This window comes from Gopherus evgoodei, chromosome 15 (assembly GCF_007399415.2).
Source record: "Gopherus evgoodei ecotype Sinaloan lineage chromosome 15, rGopEvg1_v1.p, whole genome shotgun sequence".
Lineage (NCBI taxonomy): Eukaryota > Metazoa > Chordata > Testudines > Testudinidae > Gopherus > Gopherus evgoodei.
In genome coordinates, this window is record NC_044336.1 from 3939781 (window position 1) to 3961457 (window position 21677).

Genomic DNA, 21677 nt, shown 5'->3' on the forward strand with positions numbered 1-21677 from the left:
ATTACTCAATGAGGGGGAAAAACAATAACAGAAGCTAGGAATGGGCAACAGGGGATGGATCACTTGATGATTACCTGTTCTGTTCATTCCCTCTGGGGCACCTGGCATTGCCAGAATACAGGATACTGGGCTAGATGGGCTAGATGGACCTTTCGTCTGACCCAGTATGGCCATTCTATGTTCTTAAAATGTGGAAATGGTGGACTTGCTAAACCATTTTTATGTTTCAGTTTTCACCAAAAAGTTTAGTAGTGATTGGACATTTAACAAAGTGAACACCAGTGAAAATGAGGTAGGAAACATAGGGAAAGAAAAATTTAAAAAGTACTTAGACAAGTTAGATGTCTTCAAATCACAAGGGGCTGATGAAATACATCCTAGAATACTCAAGGAGATGACTGAGGAGATATCTGAGCCATTAGTGATTATCTTTGATAACTCATGGAAGACGAGAGACATTCCAGAGGACTGCAAAAGGGCAAATATAGTGCCACTCTATAAAAAAGAGAGTAAGGACAACCCAGGGAATTACAGACCAGTCAGCTTAACTTTGGTACCCAGAAAGCTAATGGAGCAAATAATTGAGCAATCAGTTTGCAAACACTTAGAAGATAAGGTGATAAGTAACAGTCAGATTGGATTTGTCAAGAACACGTTGTGTCAAGCGAACTGATAGCTTTCTTTGACAGGGTAACAAACTTTGTGGATAGGGAGGAAGCAGTAGATGTGGTATAACTTGATTTTATAAAGTTTTTGATACTGTCTCACATTACCTCCTCATAAGTAAATGAGGGAAATTCAACCTAGATGGAGCTACTATAAAATGTGTGGATAACTGATTGGAAAACTGTTCCCAGAGAGTAGTTATCAGCGGTTCACAGTCAAGCTTGAAGGGAATATTGCGTGGGGTCCCGCAGGGATCGATCCTGAGTCCAGTTCCATTCAATATCTTCATCAGTCATTTAGACCAGTGATACTGTGGCCTCAGTGGTTCAGGAGCCAAATTAGCGATCAACATTGCCAAAAGAGCCACAGGAGTGTGAATTTATCATTTCATTTACTATAGATATATAATTCTCAGAGCAAAATGACTGCCCAAGTATTCCACAATTGGTTAATAACAGTAAAAGCATGCTGATTGGTTAATAACTTAGATTGGTTAATAATTAAATCACATAGTATTTTAAGATCAGGTGCTGCAAAGAGCCACAGGAGACACATTAAAGAGCCACTTGCGGCTCCCAAGCCTCAATCTGAGTATCAATGATTTGGATAATGGCATACAGAGTACACTTATAAAGTTGCCAATGATACCAAGCTGGAAGGGGTTGTAAGTGCTTTGGAGGATAGGATTAAAATTCAAAATGATCTGGACAAACTGGAGAAATGATCTAAAGTAAATAGGATGAAATTCAATAAGGACAAATGCAAAGTACTCCACTTAGGAAGGAACAATCAGCTGCACACATACAAAATGGGAAATGACTGCCTACGTAGAAGTCCTGAGGAAAGGGATCTAGGGGTCATAGTGGATCACAAGCTAAATATGAGTAACAATGTAACGCTGTTGCAAAACAAGCAAACATCATTCTGGGATGTATTAGCAGGGGTGTTGCAAGCAAGACACAAGAACGAATTTTTCCACTCTGCTCCATGCTGATAAGGGAGCTTGGGGTATCTTGTCACTGAGAGTTTATAAGAGCAGGTTAGATGAACACCTGTCAGGGATGGTGTAGATTAGGGGTTCTAAACCTATTCTTTTTGAGGCCCCCCCAAACATGCTATGGCTCACCTGTGACACAATAACTGGTTTTCTGCCAGGACCGGTGATAAGGGCTAGCAAGCAGTTCAATTGCCCAGGGACCCATGCCACAGAGGGCACTGTGAATCTAAGTTGCTCAGGCTTCTACTTCAGCCCCAAGTGGCAGGGCTCAGGGCCCAACGCTTCAGCCCCACGCAGTGGGATTTCGGCTTTCTGCCCTGGGCCCCAGCAAGTCTAACACTAGTCCTGCTTGGTGGACTCCCTGAAACCTGCTCGCGGCCCCCTAGGGGCCTAGTGTTTGAGAACCACTGGTCTAGATAATACTTAGTCCTGTGATGAGTGCAGGGGACTGGACTAAAAGACCTCTCAAGGTCCCGTTCAGTCCTACACCTTTATGATTCTATATTGACATGGGTTCCTGGAGGTTATATTGGCAAGGCACGTTGGCTCTTGGAGGTTATATTCACTGGGCATATGGGCTGCTGGAGGTTATATTGGCTGGGGATTTTGTTTTTTTTCTTCCCACATTGACACAGAATAATTGCAAATGTTTTATTGTCCTTGCTGTGAAGGATCCTTGTCTGGTTTGTTTAGTTGCATCTGTTCCAGGGCTCAGGAGGAGTCAGGATTTTATCTCCCAGATGGCTAACATCTCATATAAAATATTCCTGATCATTTGAGCTTGGAAGTGTAACAATTACTTTTCATGAACACTTGTGAGAGGAAACCTAGCTGGCACAGACATTAACCCAATCGAGAGGGAGCCCAAGGGACACATTCAGTCTCTTTTTACATTTCATTTATCAAAACTATACAAATGACTTAAGCCAAAAGTCATCTGCTCCTACCAGGGCCACCTGTCTCAAGTGCAGGAAGATCTCTGGGTAGCTCAGCCCCTTGCACACTGACTGGATGGTCTGACCGAAAGATAAAAAGAAATAACTGTCCCTGCATCCTCTCTCTGTCTCTAGGAAAAACAAATAATCAGTAAGGCCCAGGAGTGTGACACTTTGCTAATGAACGTAACCTATCCACAGTGAGCATAACAGGGAGATAACAATTTCTTATCTGCCCCACTCTGCACATACCCTTTGCTCTGCAATGTTAAGTGAAATGCTATGAACTCTTTCACCTGATCAAATGCATAAAATACAATGTTGTTCTCAGTAACTAATCTCAGGTTAGCGGGAAGTAGAAGAGGTGCACAAAAGCCAGGAAAGTGACATCCAGTGCTTCCTTCTCATCTGTGTCGTCTTACTCACATCGGCAGCAATAGAGACCCTCTTGCTGTTTGAAAGAATATTTCCTTTAGATTCATGAGACGTCCCCAGTCAGATAGTAACCGGAGAGTGACAATGCCTCTGGAGGCTGAGAGCATGGCTCTCACACTCAGGCATTAAGGAAGGTTTAAATGGCACTGGAAAACCCCTAAGGAAATGAAAAGGGGGATCACAATTGACCAGGCAACTGAATATACCAGAGATTTTGTTACTTAGCTCATACTGTCAGGAACACTAAGACTATGGGCATCACATGGTTTTGAAAATGTTTCCCCATGTTCTGCGTATTATTCCGTTATCGTTGATCTTGACCCTGTTAGGGATTTCATGCTCTTAGCCTGTGTTGGAGATTCAGCACATTTATCAGTGAGATCTTTCTGAGATGTGTCAACAAATTCGATCTGCTGTTTTGAGTTAGTTACATGGAGTAACAGAGTGCTGTGCTTCAAATCGGCCCTAATGGGCGGGGAAGGAGTTGCACTCCGTGCAGGGTCTATCTAAGGAAGCTGTGGTGATTCCTGATCCTTTACCAGCTGATTGTCTAGGATCCCTTATGGAAAGAGACTGAGTTGAGAGTGAAGGCTCCCCCATCACGCTCTGTCTTCTGTCATCGCTGACATATATGTCAGCTCCACGACCTGCCATCGTGGAATTATGATCGGCGGAAGGCTGGAGCTGCGAAAAGGGCAGGCTCCAGAGCCAAAGTGCTAACAAAAGTATCAGCATCCTGGTCAGACTTCGGGAAAGCCTTAAATGGCATCCCAGCCTACCTACAGCGTGATGGTGGGGGTCTAGCACAGGGGTGCCTTGCACACCCAGAAGGGCCAAGCAGGCGTGGGGGACTTGGGTCACACCTCCAGTGTTCCCAGCCAGGCAGCAGGTGAGGGTTTGGTTGAGGAAGCACGCAGCAACCCAGGAGAAGCAGCAGCTGCCCCAGTATTCCCAAGTCACTGAGTGGGTGGGTCTAGTCCAGGAGCCACAGATACCCAGCAGCAAAAGAAAGTCATGGTAAAGTCTATGGAACAGGCTTTGCAGTGTTTGTCCAGCCCTAGGCTTTGCTCTCTGCTGGGTGGCTGGTTCGGTAGTTGCAGGAGGAGAGGGTAAGGAGGATGCTGAGCACACAGGCTTCTTGTTCTGGGGAGACAGAGTCTCTGCTGACCTAAATAATGTAAAGGGTGCTCGGATTCCCCAGTGGGAGCCTCAGCAGCATCTGGTAATAAACAGTGTCAGTGTGAATGTGAGTTTGTCAGCGGTTCCAAAGTCATCTCATTCCACTTCCATCAGAACGCAACCCAGGCCTGGGAGTGTCAGAAAAGATGGCCACATCATCGAGGTAGGCAACTGCATATTTGCCTAGTCCTGCTAGTAGACCATCTACCAGCCTCTGGAAGGTGGTGGGTGCATTTCGCAGCCCGAAAGGAAGGACATTAAATTCATACACCCCTGCATGGGTGATGAATGCTGACCTCTCTTTGGCAGGTTCATCTAGCGGTACTTGCCAGTACCCCTTGGTTAAGTCTATTGTAGAGATGAACTGGGCACGTCCCAACTTTTCCAATAGGTCATCGGTGTGTGGCATTGGATAGTTGTCTGGATGAGTTACCGCATTTAGCTTACGGTAGTCCACGCAAAAGCGTATTTCCCCATCTGGTTTGGGTACCAGAACCATTGGAGATGCCCATGCACTGGTAGATGAGCGGATTATACCCATCTGTAGCATGTTCTGGATCTCCCGTTCTATAGCAGCTTGGGCGTGAGGAGACACCCGGTAGGGTGGGGTTCTAATTGGGTGAGCATTACCTGTGTCAATGGACTGGTATGCTCGTTCAGTCCATCCTGGGGTGGCTGAGAACAATGGGGCGAAGCTAGTGCACAGCTCCTTGATTTGTTCCCGCTGCAGATGTTCCAGGGTTGTGGAGAGGTTCACCTCTTCCACGCCACCATCTTTTTTCCCTTTGTAGTAGACACCTTCAGGCCACTCAGCACCATCTCCCTGGACTGTAAACTGACAAACCTGTAAGTCTCTGGAACAGAAACGCTTGAGAGAATTAACATGGTACACTCTGGGTTTTAGAGAAGAATTGAGAAATGCTATGAGGTAGTTAACAGCTCCCAGGCGCTCTTGGACCGTGAATGGCCCTTCCCATGATGCTTCCATCTTATGGGCCTGTTGCGCCTTCAAGACCATAACCAGGTCTCCTACCTTGAAGGAACGTTCTCTGGTATGCTTGTCATACCAGGCCTTTTGCTCTTCCTGAGCATCCTTTAGGTTTTCTTTAGCAAGGGCTAAAGAGTGTCGGAGGATGTTTTGTAGGTTGCTTACAAAGTCCAGAATATTAGTCCCTGGAGAAGGTGTAAACCCCTCCCATTGCTGCTTCACCAACTGTAATGGCCCCTTAACCTCGTGACCATACACAAGTTCAAACGTTGAAAACCCTAAACTGGGATGTGGTACAGCCCTGTAGGCAAAAAGCAACTGCTGCAACACTAGGTCCCAATTATTGGAGTGTTCATTGACGAATTTACGTATCATGGCCCCCAAAGTTCCATTAAACCTTTCGACCAGGCCATTGGTTTGATGGTGGTACGGGGTGGCAACCAAGTGGTTCACCCCATGAGTTTCCCATAGTTCTTTCATGGTCCCTGCCAGGAAATTAGATCCTGAATCTGTAAGGATGTCGGAGGGCCAACCTACCCTGGCAAAAATGTCAGTTAGGGCCTGGCACACAGCTTTAGCCCTGGTGTTGCCTAGAGCTACTGCTTCCAGCCATCGGGTAGCAAAGTCCACGAAAGTCAGTACGTACTGCTTTCCTCTGGGTGTCTTTTTTGGGAAAGGACCCAGAATATCCACAGCTACTCGCTGAAATGGGACCTCAATTATGGGGAGTGGCTGGAGAGGGGCCTTGACCTGGTCTTGGGGCTTTCCCACCCTTTGGCATATCTCACAAGATTGGACATACTTGGCAACATCCTTGTCCATCCCCTCCCAGTGGAAGGACTTCCGCAACCGGTCCTTGGTTCTGTTCACCCCAGCATGGCCACTGGGATGATCATGGGCTAAGCTTAAGAGCTTTTCCCTGTACTTAGTTGGAACCACCAACTGTTTTTGTGGATGCCAGTCTTCCTGGTGTCCACGAGAAAGAGTCTCCTTGTATAAAAGTCCTTCTTCTACAACAAATTGGGATCGATTAGAAGAGCTGAGAGGCAGTGGGGTGCTTCGTGCCGCCGCCCAAGCTTTCTGAAGGCTGTCATCTGCTTCCTGCTCAGTCTGGAACTGTTCCCTTGAGGCTGGGGACACCAGTTCTTCCTCAGACTGGGGACTTGGGCTTGGTCCCTCTGGAAGCGATGTAGGTGATGGGGTTGTTTCCGTTGCTGGTGAACCGCTCTCTGCTGGTGCACCAGGGGTTATTTCAGGCTCTGGCTGAGCCTCTTGGGTGTGGTTGTCTGCTGCTTCTGCCAGGTCAGGCTCACTGGTGCCCTCTGGTGTTGGGGTTGAAGATGGATTTGCAAGCACTGTCGTCAGTGCTGGCACCGGTTCTGGTGCTGGCTGCTTTTCCAGTGCCTGGTCTGGGACTGGAGTCACTGTGGCTGTTTCAGTTGTTGGTATGGGATCCGGGTCCACTACCTCTGTCTGGGTCTCTGGTAGCACAGACGGGTTTCCTGTGGACGGCTCAGGAACAGGAATGGGTCGGGAAGCTTGCCTGGTTTGGCTGCGTGTAACCATTCCCACTCTCTTGGCCTGCTTCTCCTGGTTGGCCAAATCTTCCCCCAGTAGCATGGGGATGGAATAATTGTCATAGACTGAAAAAGCCACATTCCTGACCAGCCTTTTTACTGGACAGGCAGTTCAGCTGTAGGCAAGTCTACAGCTTGTGACATGAAGGGGTAAATTGTCACTTGGGCCCCTGGGTTGATGAATTTGGGGTCCATGAAGGATTGGTGGATAGCTGACACTTGTGCCCCCATGTCTCTCCACGTAGTAACCTTCTTTCCGCCCACTCTCAAATTTTCCCTTCACTCCAAGGGTATTTGAGAGGCATCTGGTGCTGGGGATCTTTTGGGTGATGGTGGTGTAATGACTTGCACCGGTTGGGGTTCTTTGGGCAGTTGGCCTTTATATGTCCCAGTTCATTACACTTAAAGCATCTTCCAGCTGACTGGTCACTGGGTTGAGGTGAGTTACTGGAGACTGGTGTGGTGGAAGAATAGGGCGTCTGTGGCTTTCCTTGGGTTGTAGGTGGGGTCTTTGGCTGCTCTCGGTTTTAGGGTTTATTTTCGGTGTGCCCCCTGGGGTATTCATTCCCCTTGACACTAGTTTTCTTGCTTTCTGCCACTTCCATCCATTTGGCTCCAATCGCCCCCACCTCGGTGAGATTTTTGGGTTTTCCATCTTGTATGTACCGTGTTATGTCCTCAGGAACACCATCCAAGAACTGCTCCATTTGTATGAGGAGGTGCAGTTCGTCCAAGGATTTAACATTGTTTCCTGATATCCAGGCCTCATAATTTTTCCCAACGTAGTAGGCGTGTCTGGGAAATGACACATCTGGTTTCCACTTTTGGGTTGTGAAACGCTGACGGGCATGATCCGGGGTTATCCCCATTCTGTATCTGGCCTTGGTTTGAAACAATTTATAATTGTTCATTCTGTCCTTTGGCATTTCAGCCGCCACCTCTGCTAAGGGTCCACTGAGCTGTGACCTCAGCTCTACCATGTACTGGTTTTCAGGGATGCTGTACCCAAGACAGGCCCTTTCAAAATTTGCTAAGAAGGCCTCAGTGTCATCACCTGCCTTGTAGGTGGGAAATTTCCTGTGATGTGGAACAATCATTGGCGCAGGGTTGTTAGGACTGGCTGGAGCATCCTGCCTGGCCCGCACCAAGTCCATTTCATGCTTTCTTTCTTTTTCCCTCTCTTCACTCTGTTTTTGTTGTTTTTCCAGTTCTCGTTGGTGGGCTGCATCTTTTGCTTCTTGTTCTCTTTTATGGGCTGCCAGTTTGATGTTTTCTACCCTTTCTTTCAGCTCCACCTCTTTTCTCTTTTTTCCATTTGTCGCCTGTGGTCTCTTCTTTGATTGGTTTCTCTGCCGCCATTTTTGCCTTGGAAGTCATGGTTCCTGTTTTCTTGTGTTAGGGTGCCCTCTGGTGTTTATTGTTGGAACTGCTGGCTCTGTGTCGTCTCCTGGGGTCTGCCGAGCAACAGTACCTTTTTTTCTCTAGCTAATCTTTTAAATGTAAAGTAAACCAGAAAAACCACTTTATTTGCATGTGTGTTGTGCTGGGTACTTAACTCTCAATCAGAGTGCTATAGTTTAACAAAAGACCCTTAATAGTTCCTTGCTTAATATGCAAGCCAAATTGCAACCAGAGAACAGAAAAAAAATTCTCTCTGACTCTATTTAAAACCACCCTTTCTCTCTGCATAAAAGCCCTAGCAGAGAAAAAGAAAATAATATTCCTACTGGCTTCTGGATCTTATCTTTCCCACCACTGCCACTCATGTCATAACTGTCCTACTCAGATCTGAACCTTAGGGGTCAGAACATGAGAAGCTAGCATGAAACCTCCAAACTTAATTACCAGCTTGGATCTGATATCGCTGCCACCAGCCAGAATTCTAGTGTCTGGCTCACTCTGGTCTCCCCAAAACCTTCCCTAGGGAACCCCAAGACTCAGATGCCCTGAGTCTCACCACCAAGGGAAATAACCCACTTCCCTTCCCCCTCTTTACCTCCTCCCAGATTTCTCTGCCCTGTATTCCCTAGGAGATTCCCTGCTTCAAGTCATTGAAACACAATTACCGAGAGATCAAATCTCTCTCCCACCTCACCCAGAGGGTATGCAAAGTCAGGCTTAGTAAATCCAACACAGACTTTCCCCTCCTTTCGTTTCTTAGCCTTAACCAGTGAAAAACACTTAAACAGGTCTTTAAAAAAAAGCTTTATATAAAAAGAAAGAAAAAGACATAAAATGGTCTCTGTATCAAGGTGACAATATACAGGGTCAATTGCTTAACAGAAAAAATGAATAAACAGCCGTATCCAAAAAGAATACAATTTAACACATTCCAGCAACTACACACGTGTAAATACAAAAAAACAATATAAACCTATTGTCTTACTATTCTTGTACTTACAACTTGGAAACAGAAGATTAGAAAGCCTGGAGATAGAAAGATCACTCTCAGAGCCAAGAGGGTCACCGAACCAAGACAAAGAACAAAGAACTCACACCCAAAACTTCCTTCCACCCAGATCTGAAAAAGTCTTGTTTCCTGATTGGTCCTCTGGTCAGGTGTTTGGTTCCCTTTATTAACCCTTTACAGGTAAAAGAACATTAACCCTTAGCTATCTGTTTACGACAGGGAGTCAGCCTGCAATGCCATCTAATGCACAGTCCACAGCATGCTCTGGAAACATAGGCCAGAAGCTAATTATTTGCCCTGTTGACCAACATTTCTGAGGCAATAGAGAGAAGGAAATGAATTGCAGAGCTCATGTTTTAGAAGTATCCTTTGCCAAGAGGAGAGGGAGAGCAGGAGCGCCACCAGCTTTTTTGCTGACCTAGGCGGCGGAAGATCCCGCCTCCGAAATGCTGCCCCCGACAGAAGCGGTGGAAGGTCCCGCCCCCAAAATGCCACCCCCAACAGAGGTGGCGGAAGGTCCCGCCCCTGAAATGCTGCCCCCCGACAGAGGCGGCGGAAGGTCTCGCCCCTGAAATACCGCCGACAACCGGGGCAGCTGAAGATCTGGTTGCTGTGGTCACCGCCCCCCAAATGTTAGCGCCCTAGGTGACCACCTAGGTCGCCTAATGAGTTGTGCCAGCCCTGAGTGAGAGTGAGAGAAGGAGCTAAAACACGGAATGTCACTGGCAATGGTACTTTGTAACACCACATTTCCCCAGCAAAAGTCACCTTGTATAGGGACCTCTGGTTTCTGAAAGCCAGGGACAGAACTTACCCAGTGACACTGAGTGGAGACCTCCTAAGAGCAACATTTGCAGGGAGGACATTTCCTGGCATGGGTATCTTGCCTCTATCACAGAAAAGGTCACACTGTTCCCTCCAGCAACATGAGCAGCCTTGGGCACCAGCCTGCCTGAGGCATGCGGAGAGGGGGCACCAGGCCAGCAGCATGGTACTTCCTCTCTGCAAGCTTGTGCAAGTCCCACCCACAAAATCCACAGGCTGTGCCTGAGTGAGCGTTTGTGTGCGGGGCTGGGAAGAGCTGGTCTTTCAGGCCCACTCACATCCAGGCCCCGCACATGGAGATGCAGTCAGGATGACTCAATAACTACAATGAGCTACGTTCAAATGGGGGACTCTGGGTTCTCAGAAATACAAAATACAGCCTCCAAAGCATCCAAACTTCCCAGTTCAGCCTCATTTCTGGGGAAGATGAGAATACGGGGTCTCTGAAATATTAAAATTCCAGAGTATTTACTCAAAACATAACAACACATCAACTCCAGTCACATGTTGCATTCAAATATTAGAATATTTATTCCAAATATGGTGCTGTTGCAATTGTATGATAAACATGAAAGTGAGAGTGCCGTTATTTATGTCCTGACTTCAGCTTCTCAATCTCATGTTTAAGTTTGGTATATTTATGCTCTTTCATCCAGCAGTATGACTTTATCAATCCCTGTAAAACTTGTGAGAAATAACTGTGCCAGCAGCAGAGCAAACCCCAGAAGAGTGCACACAAGCCTGGTAGAGAGTACGGTGTATCTTCTCCCGCTGCAGATCTGTCCCTATGGAGCAGGGCTGGCAAAAACTCCAGCACTTTACATAATACACAGGTGCAGCAGGAAGCCACCCTTTCAGGCTGGGACTGCAGATGCTTCCAATGTGATTTCAGTGATACAACATTACAGTGGTAGAGAAGGATTATTTGGCGTATTCCAAAAAGCCCACGCCGTGACTAGGAGGGATGCAGTGAAATTAGGCAAAGGGAAGGTTTGACTGAACAGCCTGAAAAATGTCCTGGGGGTGCCTATTACATAGAGCAGCAGCCTCATTAGTTAGGTGGCTTGGAACGGGACTCGCCAAGGACTAATACAAAAGTACTTTGCTCTTCGCTGGGTCCTGGGGTCTGGGCTCCAGCTACTGGTCAGAAGTTCCACAGCACCTCTAGAATCTCGCTGAGTGAAGTGGCTGGAATTCCTTCTGAGAATACAGCATGTTTGTTCTCTCCAAGCCCACACTGATTACCCCAAAACCAGACAATGCTCCATGAGTGACTGTGTCTGTGTAGAGGCTACCAGAGTCAGTTAAGCCATCAACCCCCCGCCAGGTTAACTGCCTGCAAAGAAAGGGAGGAAAAAGCTTTCTCTGACTCCCTTATAGTCATACTTTAAGACTTGGAAAAGTCTCTCTCCTGCCATTGAGCTGACTTGAAACACAGTTTTCTTCAATACTCCTTCAGTCTTGGTCATGATCACTAGCCCTCTGGGTACAGGAGTGTTCTCTGTGGGTGGTGCATGGGGATATCACGTCATCAGTACAGCGAGATTTCAACAGCAGAGTATTCTCCCTAGGAAAAATCTGAGACTTACTGGGATCCAGTGATCTACATGGCCAGGCCTGGAGATAGGTCCGTTTTCCACAACAGGTGCAGAGAAGTGAGAGGACTTCTAAAAGCCTCAGGTAATGACCAATAGTCAGATGTAATCTGCACCATTTGAGCTGCCAAATCCAAATCAATGCAAGATGCGGGATGATCCTATTTAAATATGTAGAATCACATCCTGTACTCACAGCTATAGTCACCTGCTCATGGGTGCACTGCTCATCTCAGATGTCTTGGCAATTAGCCTGATTGCAAGGGAACAAAGCCCCAGATTTCAGGCCATCTCTCCAGCTTTGTTCCTTTTGGATTTCACTCTCTCATGGGAAAACTGTCATGAGTTCTTTCCTGTTTTTTCATTGCTGGCCCTCCACTTCACCTGCTGTGCCACCATCCTCCACCAATGAAGTATTGATGCCACTGGAGCATTAATGTAGATCTAGTACCAATCACCGTGTAACAAGTAGAACTGTTCTGGATTCTCCAGGAATGTTCAGCAGCAGCTGATCTATGGGAACCTACCTAGAAATGCAAGAATTGCCACCTGCTCAGAATAATAGCCTGTCTACTCCTGTATCTGTCTGTGACATAGCACCAGATGCTTTGCAGCCAAGAAGCCTCCAGGTCCTGCCAACATAAGAAGTCAGTCTGAAATCCAAAGGTTTTGGTAAAAAGGTTTTGCATGGAATCCACCCTCCACCCCCACCTCCCCAGTTAATGGAATTCCATTGTCTGATTTCAGGAGTGAATAGAAGATTTAGAGAGGGCTCAGCTCATCACCCATAGTGGGGAAAGAAAATGTATGTTGTTTAATAAAATGCTTTAATAATACATTTTCTTAAAATGCTGTTTTAAAGTGAGTACTTTAAAAATGGCTCTGTTTGCCAGGACAGAAATACAGTTTCAGTGCATTTCACTCCGATTCACCCTGCATGGCCCACACAACTCAGAGGGAGGGCGCTGGGTCTGTTCCTTCTTGTGTCTCATCAACAGAACTGTTTGCTTCAGTCAGGCCCACCTGAGTGAAGTCCTATTCCCATCACCCTTTGGGCACACTGAGGGCAATGGGGTCACACCTGGGGTACTCAGAGCTTGCCTAAGTGATCAGTGAGTGCATGGCAGGCTGGGATATACATCTATTATCTACCTCACATCAGCCTGCCGAAGTCTAACCCTCTGTGCAGACCCTACTACCAGCAATAAAAGTTCTGCAGTGTGCTTTGATCCATGGCGCTGTGCAATGGGAGCAGATAAAAGTACTCCCAGGAACTTTCACTGAATCGCAGCAGGCTCCATACAGATACTTAATGGCAGGCTAATGCAGGGTAGATTTACCCCCCACCCTGCCACGCCCTCTCTGTTCCTATAGACAACCCCTGAGGGCAGGAGTTGGCACTGGTGTCACGAAGGGCCAAGATGTCCTGAAGAGTCTTTGTTACTGTTGGCAATAGGCAAGGTGGAAGGAGCCTCGTGTGACTCCTCGAGCCCAGGCTGAGTTTGTGGTTCTGACATAAGAACGGCCAAACTGGGTCAGACCAAAGGTCCATCTACCCCAGTAGCCTGTCTTCTGACAGTGGCCAATGCCAAGTGCCCCAGAGGGAATGAACAGAACAGGTAATCATCAAGTGATCCATCCCATCACTCATTCCTGACTTCTGGCAACAGAGGCTAGGGAAACCATCCCTGCCCATCCTGGCTCATAGCCATTGATGGACATATCCTCCATGAATTTATCTAGTTCTTTTTTGAACCCTGTTATAGTCTTGGACTTCCCAACATCCACTGGCAAGGAATTCCACAGGTTGACTCTGTGTTGTGTGAAAAAATACTTCCTTTTCTTTGTTTTAAACCTTCTGTCTATTAATTTCATTTGATGGCCTCTAGTTATGAGAAGGAGTAAATAACACTTCCTTATTTACTTTCTTCACACCAGCCATGATTTTATAGACCTCTATCATATCCCCCCTGCCCCTTAGTCGTCTTTTTTCCAACCTGAAAAGTCTCATTCTTATTAATCTGACAGAGCAAACATCTTTCAATGTGTCAGCTGAGTTCACTGACTATGGACTCGTTGGGTCAGATTCACTGCCCTCCTCCACCCTCCTGCACTAGCCCTCATACTGGGCACACAGCTGCACCCTGGCTTCTATGCCACAGCTCCAGCTGGCCCTGCTCTAGGTGGTGCACTGAGGGGTGGCCAGGGTTGCTAGCTGAGCCCCTTGTAGCTGCTCTAAGCTGCGCAGGGGGTCAGGGCTGTGATGGAGGATGAGGCAGATAGATATAAACAGCTCCCTTACAGTGGGCCATGCTCACTAGAGCTCAGCAGAGAGCCTAACTGATAGAAAACGCCCCGCATAATGCCTGCTTCACAGAGTCACTGCGCAGACTAGAACCACATTGCAAAGCTTTCAGTTCTTTGTTTCTGGTTTATTTTTCCAGGCGTTGATGTGCACAGTGGTAGCGGCTGGAAACTTACTGATTGTCTCCGATTACTCAGTAAGCCCTGCAGTTAACTAACCTTGGTGTCTGCAGAATTCAGGGCATGTCCAACACAAGGATGGGGGAGGACAAGGGGGTAACCAATATATCCAATAGAAAATTAGCAGGTTTTCACTACCACTCCTGAGTACTGATTCTATAAGGCACTGCTCAGTCAAGCTTTCATTACCCAGATCTTGCAGTGGGTCCTGTGGATAATAGAGTGTCTAGGGTAGCAATATCAGTTGTAGCTGCCTGATAAATCTGGAATCCATTAAGATCAATACAATCGCTGAGGGGAAGCCAGTGCCCCTTGGAGACAATGTTTGGCTCTGGCATCCGAGTCTAGTTTTAGAATACAATAAAGAAGAAGCTGATATCAGGAGCCCCAGAGCCAAGCTGTGGTACTAACCGAAGTCTGAGATGATTGAGGCCTGGACTAAGAGTTCTGCACTCTGCTAGGAAGCAAGGATCCCGCCCATACAGAATTCCAGAGGTGGAATGGCTATAAGGGGAGGCTCAAGGTCAAACATGACAAACACTGAAGAAAGCCTGACGACAGTGCCATGATACAGTAAGTGGCATATTCTGCTTGGCTGTTCTCTATGGAGGCAGGTTAGGGACACCTCTTCACTGCTCACAGTAGGACGTGTGCATGTTGTAACTGGCTGACCTCAGGCACTTGGAGGGAGATGCCACTTCGGAGGGATTTCTCAGGAATGCCTCCAAACTCATGGGGTTTCTGGCCATGGCAGCCAGATAAATAATAAAGGAGCAGCAGGATGGAACCTGCTCTGGCAGCCTGCAGGGAAACAGCACATGCGTTCCTGAGCCTCAAACATTGCCTGAAATCACTTAAATTCTGTGTCCAAAGCAGAACCCCAGGAGCTAGCAAGAGGACATGTTTAGTTAGTTTATACTAAGCAGCAGATGGAGAGTGGGCAGGAAATTAGTGATGAGTTTTCAGTGAAATATGGCAGCAAAAAAAGCCAGTGTGGTTTTGGGCTGTGCATGGGGAGGCATCAGCCCCGATTCTGAACTCCCTTACTCTGGTGTGAGTCGGGAGTGACAACACCGACGTCAAAGGAGTTAAACCAGTGTGCGGTTGGGACAGGGGCAATGTGGAGCTGGTTCACCATGTCCAGGAGCAGGTGGGGAACTCTTGTCCATGCAGCATGGCTGACACCATATCTAGAATGCGGGGACCAGAGGAGGGCACCTCAGTACCTAAAGGAGTCAGTATAATAGATGGGCCCAAATCCAGAGCCCAGGTGCCATCCCGCTCTGAAGGAGAGGGGACTGTGCAGCTCAGGCTCATCTCTGCACTGGAAGGTTTAACGCTTTCCCAGCATGGCTCCCAACATGAGAAGGCTGGCCTGTTGTTTTACCATCTCGGCAGCAAGGACAAGGCCACTGCCCCAGCTCTGTGCCCATCTCGATGTTCTAAAGATGGCTGCTTTGCCTCTGGGATGACAGACAGAGTCTGAGAGGAGCTGGAAGGGTGCACACCATGAATATACTCACTTGGAAGGTCAGTGAGTACTCCATCAAATACTAGCAACACAGGTTGAGCCCTTGCACTGAACCACCCTCCTGCATTGGAGAGGGGGCAACTGAACAACAGGAGAGGAGAGACCTGAGCACTAAGAATGAAGAGTGAAGCAATGACAGAGAGTGACATGATCTGTGTCTATACGTATCGGAAGGCAGCAAACTCCAAAGAGCGAGTGAGAGTCATTGGGTAAGGAGGTCCAGGTGGGTTTGGCTTGGAGAGAGGGAAGAAATTAAGGAAAAGAAAATATGGGCTGAGCATCAGGGCCTTTTAGAATTTTTGAAATCTCCCAATCTTGGGTACAGTCTTCTGAGGGGAGGACTGGAAGTACCAGGGCTTGAGACATGTAAAATTGCATCATGTGCTGTAGGTAATAATCCTCTGCAGCTCCTAGACATGGTCTAGAAGAGTGGTGCACAAACTCTTCCAGTTGTGACCCCCTTAATATTCATGGATTTTTAAAAAAATAGAATATTAGGGTTGGAAGGGACCTCAGGAGGTCATCTAGTCCAACCCCCTGCTCAAAGCAGGACCAATCCCAAACTAAATCCTCAGATGGCCCCCTCAAGGATTGAGCTCACAACCCTGGGTTTAGCAGGCTAATGCTCAACACTGAGCTATCCCTTTCCTCTTCCATTTCTGCCCTTCTGCTCGTGGCAGCGCTGCCTTCAGAGCTGGGAGGCCAGAGAGCAGCAGCTGCTGGCCAGAGCGTTCATGTCGTTTGCAGCGTGGAAGAATTATTTGTTTTAATCCTGCTCTCGTCCCACCACGCAATACCTACTCCATTTTTATCCCACTTCTGCTACTATGGCAGCAGGTCCTTCAGGACCCGCAGGATCCAAGTTTCATTGTGCCCCCCCCGAACCTCTTGTGCCCCCCCAGAAGGGGGCACCACCCAGTTTGCGTACCACTGGTCTAGAAGTCCTGTCCGATTTGTAATTGCAGTGACTGTAGAAAAGGACAAATATTTCTGGGACTGTTTGTATGAGAATAAGATGGGGAGAACAGCATAGAAGATATTAAAAGAGGGCTCATTTGTGTCTAATTCATTGGAGACGTTGTTTACGAAAAATTCATCCTTCTCTAAAGATCACTTCCCTAGAGAGTTTTATTATTGACTAATTGATTTATTCATTTATTACTCCTTTCCGTGTCCATCCCAGTGATTTATATAATCTAATGAATTATTTCTCGTTAAGTACATGACTTTGAAGCACTGGTACAGGCTTATCTGGAAGACATTGCTTGGCAAAGCACCAACTTATCTTCTGAATTTACTCATGTTTTCCCCATCGTTGCATCATCTCAGATCTGGTGTTTTCTTGAAGCTGGTCATTCCAAAGGTTTTATTTCCCTTTGGGAGGTCCTGGTCATTGGAATTTTCAGCAGTTGACAGCTGCTTGGAGCACACTACAAAAGGATTAAAGCCAGCAGCATTTCTATCTTTTCATCTCTTTAGTCTTAGACTGAATCAGTCGCTGGCCGCTACTTGTAGCTGCTATTCCTGACATGGCTGGTGTTGTTATGACCTTTTCTGAGTTATTGTTTTATCTGATGTTTGCAGGACATTGTATAACTCCGGGGTTTATGTGTAACAATGGAGCTGGATCACTTTCCTTTATTTTGGAGAGAATTTATTGCTGGTGGAAGGTGCTGGAATGACAGTGCTGGCGTCTGAAATCCTCCTGTTACCCACAAAACAGGTACAACACAAATAACAGCAAGGCCAGCTTCTGCATTCTGCTCTGTGCCCCAGCCCTCCCTGGAAGGGAACCCGCAATAGGGAGGGAAGCAGTTGGACCCACGGTGGGTGAACCCAAAAAAGATGGGGCTTAGAGTACAGGGAGCTGGTGGAAGCCAGCTGCAAAAGACACCAACCACCTTTCTCCTCCTCTTCATGCCCCAGGGATGAGCTCCTAGAGCACTGGGCTCATTTCTGCCAGAGGCTTCCTCATGGGCCAGAAGATTGTTATGTTTTGAACTAGACCCAGCGATGTCTGGGTCAGTGCAGGAGGGCGTGTAGTTTTCTAAGCCATCTGCTGTCCCTGCTTGTGTCCCCGGGGCCACTCAAACCTCAGCTTCTCTCTGGAACCTACCAATGGGATGGAAAATATAAACAGCACCAAGTGCGATGATGGTTTGTGTGCTCTAGGCACCAGCTCACTGGAGCTCTGTGAAGCCCACTAGGTTCTCTCACAAAGGCCATTGAACAGGTGGGAATGTCTTTCACCCACCATCAGACCTGTAAGCGAAAGGTTCTGTAAGAGCGTATCTAGAACCATTTACCTGGTGCACATTGGTGTTGGGTCCCTCATTCCTACAGCTGTGCCTGGCATTTGGAGCTATCTTGGCAAGGTTACAAATGCACATTGAATTTCTTGTTAAACCAGTGGTTTAGAAAAGCTTTCCTGTGTGGCCATCCAGCAGTCCATGTTCTTGGCTCTTTTGTGACACGTTGCATCCTAGCTCTGCAGGCATCTTCCTTGTCTTGCTCCGGCTGTCTCCTGTGGTACATATCCAGTTATAGCTGCCCGCTGAGCACTTGGGCCTGCCAATTGTGTGCAAATTCCTCTAGAGCTTCCCTGGAGGTTCCTTCATCACCTGAAAATCAGGCAAAGTCAGCTGATGTTGGATGTCACTTTTCCATAAGTAGGGTGGGAAGCAAAACCCATCTTAGCGTATGTGCAACATGCGGCACATGACTAGGATGAATCACTGAATTTGATCCCTGGTTGTAGCATTAGCTTCCTCGGCTTGGCCTGGGTACTGATAGGGAGCACGACATGAACACTGATCCATTCACCTCCCCCAAACACATTGCTTGACATGGTTCTTGCCTTTCCTTGCTGGGCTCTGCTACTTTTTCCATCAGTCCTTCGGGGTGACTTCAGTGGCATGTAAACCCTGGCTGTCTGCCTGGGGAGGAATTTCACCCTCCCAGTCCACCCATGACCCTGAGTATGGCACAGCAATTTTACTTTTAGAGCTGGGCCAAACCCAGGCTCTTGAACAGTCCCAAGCTTTGGACAAGATTCCAGTGTAGGTCTCAGAGAAAGCCCCAAGCAGGGGCCCAAGGTCTGATCTATTGGAGCTGAAATAAGAAGTTTGACCAAGTTCCCAAGCTGCAATTACTGCAATTCGTAGGCCTGGCATTGCTATTTCCCAAGTCCAAGTGCCGACGGCAGCCCCCCAGTACTACATAGTTGCGTTAGGTTGCTGTAGGTTTTAACACTCTTTGTTTTGGAAAACAAAAACTGTTTTAAAAAAGTTGACTCCATGCAGTGCCCCAGCCCTCTGGTCATGTGACCCTGTGGCTCTGGAACTAAATGAATAAAAGAAAACCACAAGGCTCTTTCCAGAGCCCGAGTTTGGCTCCAGAGTGTCAGGATGAAAGACAGTCTTAGAGAGGAAGTCACTTCTTTCTTTATTTAAATCTGTCAGACAGAATCCATCTCCCTGAGACAGAGCACATGCTTCACGGGAAGAGTCGGAGGCAGCCTTTCTCCCTTCAGCTGAAGAGCATTCTAGAGAGGCAGAGCAATCCTCAAGGAAATCCTGTGAATACATTACGATAAAGGGGAGCGGCAGCCAGGCTCTGTATGTCGGGGGTGACTTTGGCAGCAGAGCAAATGCTTCTGTTTTATTAGAAAAGCTGGGGATGGTCCGGTGACTTTTCCGCATGGGAGTGAGGCAGGGGCAGCGTCACACAAGTTACACAAGGGATTCAGCCAGAGCTGCTCTGGCCACATGAAGACCCCTGAGACCAGCCATATGGAGATGGAAAGAAATACACAAGAAGGAGGGCCAAGAGATTGCATGGGCCAGAATGAGCCTTATCCCTGCATAAGCACAGAGGGGGTGCAATGTCTCCCTGAGGTTTGCCCTGTGCATGAGGTGCAGTTCCTCCCCAAGCTCTCCCGGGGTTGTGTGCACTGCACTGACCCTTCTAAAGAGCTGCGCCTGCATAGCACAATTCAGCCTGGTGGTACCAGGAAAAGTGCATTAGAAAGGAAGGCAGAGAAGCTACCAAGGCTGAGGGTGTTCCCAGTTCCTGAGGTCATTTCAGGTCAGATTACCTAACTCTAGATGTCTGCTTGGATGGGCCTGACAAAAGGCCAGAGCCAAAGCCTATTAAAGTCAGTGGAAAGGCTCCCAATGACTTTGGTGGGCCTGGGATCAGCCCCAGGACAGGAGAAAGCAGCTCCAGAAAGTGTATCTGCATTCCAGTAGGCAGCAGAGGCCTGATCCTGAATGGTGCAGTTGAAATCAGTGGGAGCTGAGGTGCTCAGCACCTTGCAGGATGGGGCTGTTAGAGATGTGCTCTAACTGATGCTGCTGGCAGAACACAGAGATGACACAGCCACCTGAGGCTCAGGGTTATGCTCACAGGCTGGCATTGCATATGTTAGCTTCCAAATCCAGCGGTAACTGTGCATTTATCACACTGGGGTAATTATGTGGGAGCACCAGAGCTAAGCTAGTCTCTCCCAGGCTGATCTGAGCAGAGGGGGATAAAGAGTGCTTCCACTGATGCTGCCTGGGGTTCGGTTAGGGTTGCCAGGTGTCCGGTTTTCAATTGGAATGCCAGGTAAGAACGGGACCCTGGCAGCTCCGGTCAGCATCGCTAACTGGGCCATTAAAAGTCCAGTTGGCACAAAGCTGGCAAGCTCCCTACCTGGCTCCATGTGGCTCTCTAGAAGCCTCAACGTGTCCCTTGGCTCCTAGGTGGAGGAATGGCCTGGGGGCTACATGTGCTGCCCCAGCCCTGCTTCAAGTGCCAGCTCCACAGCTTCCATTGGCCAGGAACTGCCTGGCCACACCTCCGCCTAGGAGCTAAAGGACATGTTGCTGCTTGTGCGGAGTCACCCAAGGTGAGAGCTGCCTGGAGCTTACATCCCTTTCTTCATCCTGCGCCCCAAGCCCCAGCCCTGATCCCACTCCTGCACCCAAACTCCCTTCCAGAGCCTGCACCCCTCATCTCCTCCTGCACCCCAAGCCCCAGCCCTGAGCCCCTTCCTGCACCCAATCTCCCTCCCAGAGCCCAAACCCCCTCCTGCATCCCAAACCCTTCATCCTTGACCTCACCCCAGAACCGTACCCCCAGCCAGAGCCCTCACCCCCCATACCCTAACTCCCTGCCCGAGCCTGGAGCCCCCTTCTGCACCCCAAACCCCTCACCCCTGTCCCCGTCCCAGAGCCCAACCCCCCTGCCAGAGCCCTCACCCTGCCGCACCCAACCCTCTACCCCAGTCTGGTGAAAATGAGCGAGTGAGTGAGAGTGGTGGAGAGCAAGCAACAGAGGGAGAGGGGATGGAGAGAGCTGGAGGCAGGGCCTTAGAGAAGGGGCAGGGCAGGGGTGGGGCCTTGGGGAAGGGGAAGGGCGGGGCAGGGTGTTCAGTTTTGTGCAATTAGAAAGTTGGCAACCCTAGGTTTGGTGGGAACTCTCTGAGGGAACCGGTGGACAAAGACGCTGGCAATAGACATCTGCTGTGCTAGGTGGAGTCTGCAGGGTGGCTCACCTGGGCACTGAGCCCTCTTGGTGTGGGAGTCCCAGCACATCTCAGCACCACAAGCAGAGGGATTTCAGGGGGAAGGACAGGGGAATGGCTCTTACCATCCCACCCGCTTGGGTCTCTATATTCATGGCATATCTTGGTAGCAGTCCAGGATGCGGCCTGGCCCATTCCTTCTAAGCTTCCAAGACAGCACAGGGGGCTGGGTGAAGGCAGAAAGAATGGAAAATGCTCCCTGCTGTTTCTATTTAACTTTAGGAATCTTTCCAGCTAAGATAATAACAGAAGACTTCAGTTCACCATCTCAAATATGCAGGTACTTTGTAGTATTAGGAACTGATGCCCTGTTCTTATAAAACTGGCCCCTGCTGATAGGGGAAGACAAAGCTGCCCATAAACAACATTTTATTTCTGAGTTTATGCAACTTCATGGGCCAAAGGGGTCAATCAATTTTTCATAAAGTATAAAACAGAGATAAGTGCTGGAGCTCCCGGGCTGAGTCGCTGTCGAATGGGACTGAG

At 48.2% G+C, this 21677-nt stretch overlaps 1 protein-coding gene across 5 annotated transcripts in view; it reads right to left on the reverse strand.

Moving 5' to 3' along the window:
• Positions 1-21677, reverse strand: part of MYOCD (myocardin) — a 506444-nt gene that overhangs the window by 159938 nt on the left and 324829 nt on the right. The gene's annotated exons all lie outside the window — the stretch shown is intronic.